Source organism: Marmota marmota, unplaced genomic scaffold (assembly GCF_001458135.2).
Source record: "Marmota marmota marmota unplaced genomic scaffold, marMar, whole genome shotgun sequence".
Lineage (NCBI taxonomy): Eukaryota > Metazoa > Chordata > Mammalia > Rodentia > Sciuridae > Marmota > Marmota marmota.
In genome coordinates, this window is record NW_026000102.1 from 7,509,117 (window position 1) to 7,516,427 (window position 7,311).

The window sequence follows — 7,311 nt, forward strand, 5'->3', positions numbered from 1 at the left end:
CAGCCCTGGCTCCCCAGCTGTCAGTCTGGGAGTTCCTTGGGTGGGGCTTCCAGTGTTGGGGATGGGATGGGCCCCACTCTCTGGGTATCTTTAAGGACATCCGACTCCCCCCAATGCAACCAGGGGGAAGTGCAAGGGCTACCCTGGGTCCTGATAGTCAACAGTGACACTGGGCAAGGCCAGGAAGTTGAAGAAGGCAGTGCTTACACAGGGAATAAGGAAGAGACGGTGTCGGGCTTGTGTGGGGTAAAGTAAGTCTCCTCCAACACACCTGGGGAGAGATAGAATGGTCCCCAGCTCAGAGCCTCCCTGAGGGTCTTCCTGGTCATTAGGATCCAGGGATGGTGCGGGGCCTTCACTACAGGACCCAGGAAGAGGCCAGCAGGGGAGGGGTCCAGCCCAGGAAGTCCTTGGCACAGGGCCACTAGGGTATGGACAGGGTTCCCCACCTCAGAGGTTGCAGGCAGCTTCAGTGAGGGCCAGAGATTCAGGCAGAGGCTGCAGATCAGCATCTTTATTCAAACTCCGTGGTGCTACAACTCTGAGACACACACCATGCCCACAGCCCTCAATACCCAGCAGACAGCCTCTGCAGGCCCCCCGGCATAGCATCTCCCACCCAGCCCCACTTTAACATAAAGCACAGAACCTTTGACCAGCCCGGAAGGAGCAGGATCCAGCCCCTGGCCTGGCTGAGAAGGCTGTGCCGGGGCCTCCCCACACACCTGTCCCTCCCGGAGGGCCTGGCCCAGCTCCCCTGCAGGCACAAGAGACAGTATGCAGCCTTCCGAGCACACAAAACCCGGCCCCAGGACCCCTTCCTTCAGCATGAAGTCTATCGCCCTTTTGAGAACTGCTGTGCACCTGTACACAGGATGCACTGCTCGAGCCCTGCCCTGAAGCTGGGCACGGAACAGGTGGGGAGCAAAATCGCTGCTGTGAGAGAAGCCATGTCCCAGGCCCTCTCCTCTGGTTCCAGGACCCTGGCGCTGTGGTTCACCAGGCGGCCGCTGGGTTCCCTGCGGCAGAGGCTGCTCCGGCGCGCTATCAGGGCGTGCCAGGTCTCTTGGGCAAGGCGCTCCTCGGTTTCCTGTGCACTCCGTGCAAGGAGAGGGTTAGAAGGCCTCGCCGCTGCGGCGGTCAGCTACAGAGGGAAGGGGGCCGAGCAGCGGACTAGAGGAGCAGGAGGCCCGCAGGCGCGCACCCTGCCCAGTCAGGGCAAAGCCCTGACCACCACCCTCGGCCAGTCTGGGCGCGAAGGTCACCTGGGACGCTGCTCCTCGGCCAGATCAAGCTGTGATGGTGCCCGGAGGGGCAGCAGGCGGGCAAGGAGTGCCCGCGGACCCCGAGCTGCCGCGGCACTGGACCACACGGGAGGTCGCTGTCGGGTTCTGAGGGCTGCGCTAGCGGGCCGTGGCCAGAGGTAAGGCGCCTTTATAGACCCGGAGGCCGCGAGGAGGCTGGGGGCGTGCCTGGACGCTTTCTCACGCCCAACAGCCAATCGGTGGCCAGGGAAAGACAACGCCCCCTCCCCCCGCTGAGCTGGAATCATAGTGCGCCCCGCCCCCATCAGGTGCGGGAATGGGTGAGCCGGCCGGGGACACGTGGGTCACAGTCTGCGAGGCTCCCTGCCGGGAGTCCAGCCCGCCAGCACCCGGCAGGGGGTCCCCGTGGCCCAGCCAGGCGCCAGAACAGGGAAAGTGGTAATCCCCTGGGCCTGCTTCCAGAGCAGCTCCTGGCCCGCCCTTAGCGTCCCGCCGGCCGCTATCTGGCCATCTGACCTCTCCTTTGGGGTCTCTTCACCTCTGACTGGTCTTCCCAGCCGCCCCACAGAGGCGATCAGGCTACAGAGTGACAGGACAGTCCCAGAAATGTCTGGGATGGGACGTTTACACCAGACCCTTCAAGGAGAGGCTAGAACTGTGGCTCCCAGAGATTCCCACCCACCTCCTACACCTCTGATAGTGCAGGCCCCAGCAGCCAACTCCTCCAGGGAGCCCCCTCTGCCTTCCTCCTCCAGGCTGGTGGTGGTGGTGGTTGTGGTGGTGGTGGTGGTGGTTGTTTTGTGCTGGAGTTTGAACCCAGGACCTTGCACATGCTAGGCAACGGGCCCTACCACTGAGCTTCACCCACAGCTCTTTTTATTTCCAGACAGACTCTCACTAAAATGCTAAAGTGAACCGGAATTTGTGATCCTCCTGCCTCAGCCTCCAGAGTAGCTAGGATTGCAGGTGCACAACACCCCCAGCTTTGGTCCTCATATTCTAAGGTTGTCATTGTAGATGCTCCAAATTCCTGGGAGCAGGGACCCCAGAGCCCTCCACTCCAGCCCCTCCCATGACCTGGTGATTTAAACAGCTGGCCTCAGAGAGCCTCTTCCACTGGCCCCAAAAGGGGCAGTGCTGTCCCACATCTCAAGTGAGGAAGCTGAGATGAGGGAGGAGGTCTTCCCCAGGTCTCAGCCTCATCATGTCCCTCTCTGTCCCTCACACTGAGGGGCAGGGTGGGGGGCTGGGTGGGTAGGAGTGGAAGTGAGTGGCAGACGTGACAGGCGAGGCTTGGGAGCGAGGAAGTGCGCCAGCAGTGCGACACGCAGGCCAGGAGGCGCCGCCGCACTGTCCACTGAGTCTGGCTTGGGGGTGGCCAGGTAGCCTGTGGCTGCTGCTCTGCTGGCCCCGCCCACCTGGAGACCCTGAATGGCCAGGCGCCTTTTGTGGGAGAGCAGCTGGCGCCGGCCCTTTATGTGGGGCTGTGGGAAAGTCCCCGAGCCAGCCTCTCACAGCCTCTCAAAGCTGGGATTATCTCTGGGCCTGCAGGACACCCTCTCAAGGACCGCCGCCCAGCAAGGATGGGGGCAGAGGCACCCCACAGAGGCCCTGTCCGCCAGGCTCTGGCCCCAGAAGTCCCTTGGCCACCCTGCTCCCTGCTCCACCGCCCCACTTGCCAGACTCAGAAAGGCCCACCAGGGCAGGCAGGACTGCACAGAAGCCCGGGCTGCCTGACTCTCCAGGCCGGGCCCTGTGGTGGGGGGCATTCAGCAGAAAGGCTTACTGGGGGCTCTCTTCCACCCCACCCCCAATGCCATATGTCCACAGCCAGGAAGACCCCAGGCAGGTCCTGGGCTGTGGTCAGACACGAGGTGCTCAGGGCTAGAGGCCTGGCAGGGAACTGCAGACTTATGTAGCACCTACTGCATACAAGCTGAACAGGATGTACATCTCTCAGCCCAGAGTCTTGAGTGGGGCAGGACCACACTGCACTGCCTCCCTGAAATGACTCTGGCCTTGCCCTGGCCCCTTGGTCAGACTCCAGGCAGTCCCTAACGTGGACCTGCCAGGAAACGGAAGGCAGAGGGAGGCAGAGGCAGAGCGTTGGCAGCGCCTGGCTGGGGCTCCAGAGCCCTGGCCACTGGGCGCCCAGTCTACCCTGAATCCTCTGTGTACCCTTGGTACAGCCCCATTTCACAGCTGCAGACACTGAGCCCCAGAGAGCCACGGCCCTGTGCCCGCAACCCTCCCCACCAGGCCCTGCTGTGGCAGGGATGGGGCGGAAGGCAGGTGTCCCTTTAGCACTCCTCTCACACCTAGCCATGCCAGGGCCAGCGAGAGGGGACAGCGGGGCTGTGGGAACAGGAAGGCACTGGAGGGCCAGATGTGCAGCCCCCAGTGCGGTTGCCCGGGAGCTGCTTCCCGGGGCCTGAAAGGCCGCCTAGGGGAGCCCCCACCCCGCCCACTGGGACGACTGCTCCCCAGATGGCCTCTGGGGCCCCGAGCTCGGCACACAAAGCCCAGGCAGCCCCATGGCGAAGGAGTTTGTTGCCGCACACGCGCCTTTTGTGCAAGATGAATGTCCTTGGCAGGGGGCGGGGTGTGGGAACCCACCCTGAGCAGGCCTCCCGCCCAAATTCCCCTCTGGAAGGGGGGCGGGCCTGCGGCGGCTGCCTGGAAAGCTTGAGGAGCCAGCACTGGGCGCGCTGCCCTGGCAGCCTGCAGCTCTGCCCGGCACTCTGGGCCCTACGTGGGGCTTCAGACTGACCAGGCTCCACGGCCATGGACATCTCGGAGGCCCCCTCCTCTCCCTCACACAGAGAAACAGGACCCAAGGCCAGCTGAGGGCTGCCACTCTCCTCTAGGTGGGGTGGGCTGCCCAGGGTGTGGGGAGTGCTGGACACTGCCCAGGGTTCCTAGGGGAGCAGGACCTTCTGGATCTGCGGGGAGACCTTCAGGGCCTCTTCCCCTGCTTGAGGCCAGACCCATCTCAATGCTGGGGGATAAGGCAAAGGTAAAGGTGGGGCCACTGACAGACCTCAGGAGTAACCAGATTGAGCTGGACTCAGAGCCCCTCCGCTGCCCAGTAGCTCACCCATTCCCTCCACAACGCCATGCCAGCCCCAGACCAGAGTACATGGTACTTGGCACACAGTAGCTACTTAATAACACGAGCGATTACTGCCCTGCTAGGTGGGCAGCTTGACCGGCCTCCTCTGAAGCTCGGCCTTTGTGGTCCCAGAGCTGACTGGCCTCTAACTCCCTCCACTCTTTCCATCAGACTCAGGTCCCAGAAGACCCCTGCCTGTGGTTGCAGGGAGCACCAGTTCTGGAGGGGTCATGAGTGTGGGTCCTCCCTTTGGCCACCACCAAGACTCACCGAGGTGACCTTCAACATGGGTTGGAAACCCCCTTCCCCAATAGCTGGCTGTGACTGGACAGTGGTAATGGGGTCGCCAGACGTGGGAGCCTCTGTGGGTGCCATGTCCCAAGAGAGTGTTGATGAGGGGTGGCCCCTTATGCTGGAGCTGAGCAGGGTCCTGGTCCTAGGGGGCCAGGGGAGGGGCTGGGAGATCAGGGATAAGTGCTCCTGCAGGCAACTGATGGGCCACAGGAGGGCCTTGGTTCTCTCAGGCTCGAGTTCTCTGGGCCTCTCTTTGCCTGCCTATGCAGTGGACAAGATGATGCTTGGCCTCCAGAGGTGGCCACTCCACATGGATGATAGATTATACCCATATGTAATCTCCTGGGTCCCCCCCAACACCTAGATGGCAGAGGCTCATAGGCAAGAGGGTCCTCCCACCCATGCTGGACAGCTAGCTGGCAGAGCTCGGATTCTGGCAGATGGGGACTGGCTGGGTGGGGGCAGTCCACCAGGCCCGTTGCACTGGGGGCTCCAACACTCTGCAGGCCAGTGGGATAAAAAAAAAAGGGGGACTTCCAATGCTGGAGTCCACAGCTGGGAAGGGCCTCTCAGCCCTCCTGCAGGCAACTGGTGGACTACAGGAGGGTCCTTGGTTCTCTCAGGCTCAACATTCAGGTGCCATTAGCTGCTGCTACCCAAAGCCCTCATTGCTGCCTCTGAGCTGCTCCTCGCCCTGGATTCTGCCACCCCCCCCCCAAAAAAAAAAAGCATATTTGTTTATGGATACTTCCAGTGACCCACCCAGGCTGGGAAATGCCAGGCCAGCCCACAGGTAGCTGGAGTGCTGGGGTGGAAGGTGACCCCTGCCAGTCTGGCAGGGAGGGCACTGGGCTGCCTCTCCTTAGGAATCTGTCTTCCCAGGGCCCTGTGAGAAGCACTTGAGGCCATGTGAGGGGTGGTCAGCACACAGGTGAGCCCACCCTCCATCCTTTCCTCAGGGCTGACGCTGCCCACCTACCCCTACCCAGAATCCACTCCAGCCCCCAGCTGGCAGCCTCGCCTCGAATTCTCTGGGCCTCTCTTTGCCGGCCTGTGCAGTGGACAGGATGATGCTTAGCCTCCAGAGGTGGCCACTCCACACGGACCGGCTCCCAGCGGCCACAGAAGGGAATGTGGACTAGCCGTGGGGAGCGGTCAGCCTCTACAGGCTCTCTGGCTTTTGGGGGAAAGCAGCCCCAGCAGCCGGGGAACCGCCTGGCTCTGCTCCAACTCCATCTTATTTATGGATGCCGACATTTGAGTTGCATCTCATTTCACAAGTCAGGAAACACTCTTCTGCTTTGGGTGTTTGTTATCTTAAAATGAACAAGCCATCTCTGGGGTGGGTAGGACAACCGAGGGGCCCCGGTGCTCACGCCTGCCTGGAAGCTCTACCTGCACCAACTCATTTGGTTCCCCTCCGAGGGGCCGACCCTTGTCCCCACTGGACAGGTGAGGACACTGAGGCAGGGGCCGGTGAGCCCCGCCCACGGCCGCCGGTTCCCACCGTGCGGGCGCGGGAAGCGTGCCTGCTCCCGGCATTAGTGCCGGGGCCTGCCTCTGAATGAGTGGGGGCGGCGGCGGGGGGCGCGGGGGGAACTCCCAAAAGACCATCTGGCTCCGCGTTATAATAGAGCAATAAAGGGCTCGTCTGCCTTTCAGGGGGTGGGAACGAGCTGCTCTCTGACACCGCGGGGTTTTTAACCAGCTTGGGACGGCGACCCGGCCCTGCCCCGGCGCGCGGGGGGCGGGCGGCCAGGCGTGGCCACGTGGGCCGGCGGCCCTAATCCGCGCGCCCAGAGAGCCCGCGCCTCCGGCTTTCCCACCGCCGCCTCCGCGCGCCGCGAGCCCACCCCACGGGGCCCGCGTGTCCCCGCGGCCACTGGGGCAGCCGGCTGTGCGCAGGGAAAGCCGAGGCCCTGGAGGCCAGGCTGATGGAGGCTGGCGTCTGCATCCCTGGGGTCTGGAGCTCAGTCCCTCCGGAACTTGGGACCCGATTTGGCGGCAGAAGCTGGGAATTTTCAAGTCTAGCCTGGGATTTCGGGCTGCAGTGCGTAGGGCACCCCCACAGGCCGAAGGAGACTCTCTGAGCTTCAGAAACACGAGTCCCAGCTTCATGGCTGCCCCTGGAGCGGATGGAGCACCCTGGACAGAGCCAAGGGGATGCCAACCCCAGCCCCATGAGACCTGGAGGCACCAGGCCCAAACCCCAACGGCCAGTGGGCTGTGGGCCGCCAACCTGGGTGCCATGCCTGGGCTCTCGCACATGCTTAACTTTGGGGTTGAGACTGCTGCGGGTGTCCTGCCTGGTCCCAAGTCCCAGGCCCCAGGTGGAGCCTTACCCTAGCCAGACAAGCAAAGGGGTCTTGAGGATGGAGCAGCCTCTAGGAGGTGACTGTCCTCGTCACCCTCACCTCAGCTCTGAGAGCAGAATCACTGTCCCCCTCTATACCCGGGGAGCAAGAGCTGACCCTGGAATTCAGAGCAGCTCCTGGGAGAAGGGTGCAGACTCCCTGAATCATACCCATCAGTAGCAGGCCTGTGACCTGCAGCAGCTACTACGCCAGACGGAGCTAAGGTGGACCTTGGAAAATGGCGCACTGTGGTTATGGGAGTTCTCACTGAGGCCCTTCCCTGCTT

At 62.8% G+C, this 7,311-nt stretch overlaps 1 long non-coding RNA gene across 1 annotated transcript; it reads right to left on the bottom strand.

Annotated features, from left to right (window-relative positions):
* Nucleotides 1–499: 499 nt before the first annotated feature.
* On the bottom strand, nucleotides 500–5,004 carry LOC125610800. The gene is made up of 2 exons (XR_007340853.1): nucleotides 1,266–5,004; nucleotides 500–1,144 (listed from the first exon to the last, which is right to left on the bottom strand). It is a non-coding gene; the product is annotated as an uncharacterized LOC125610800 (long non-coding RNA).
* Between the last annotated feature and the right edge of the window lie 2,307 nt (nucleotides 5,005–7,311).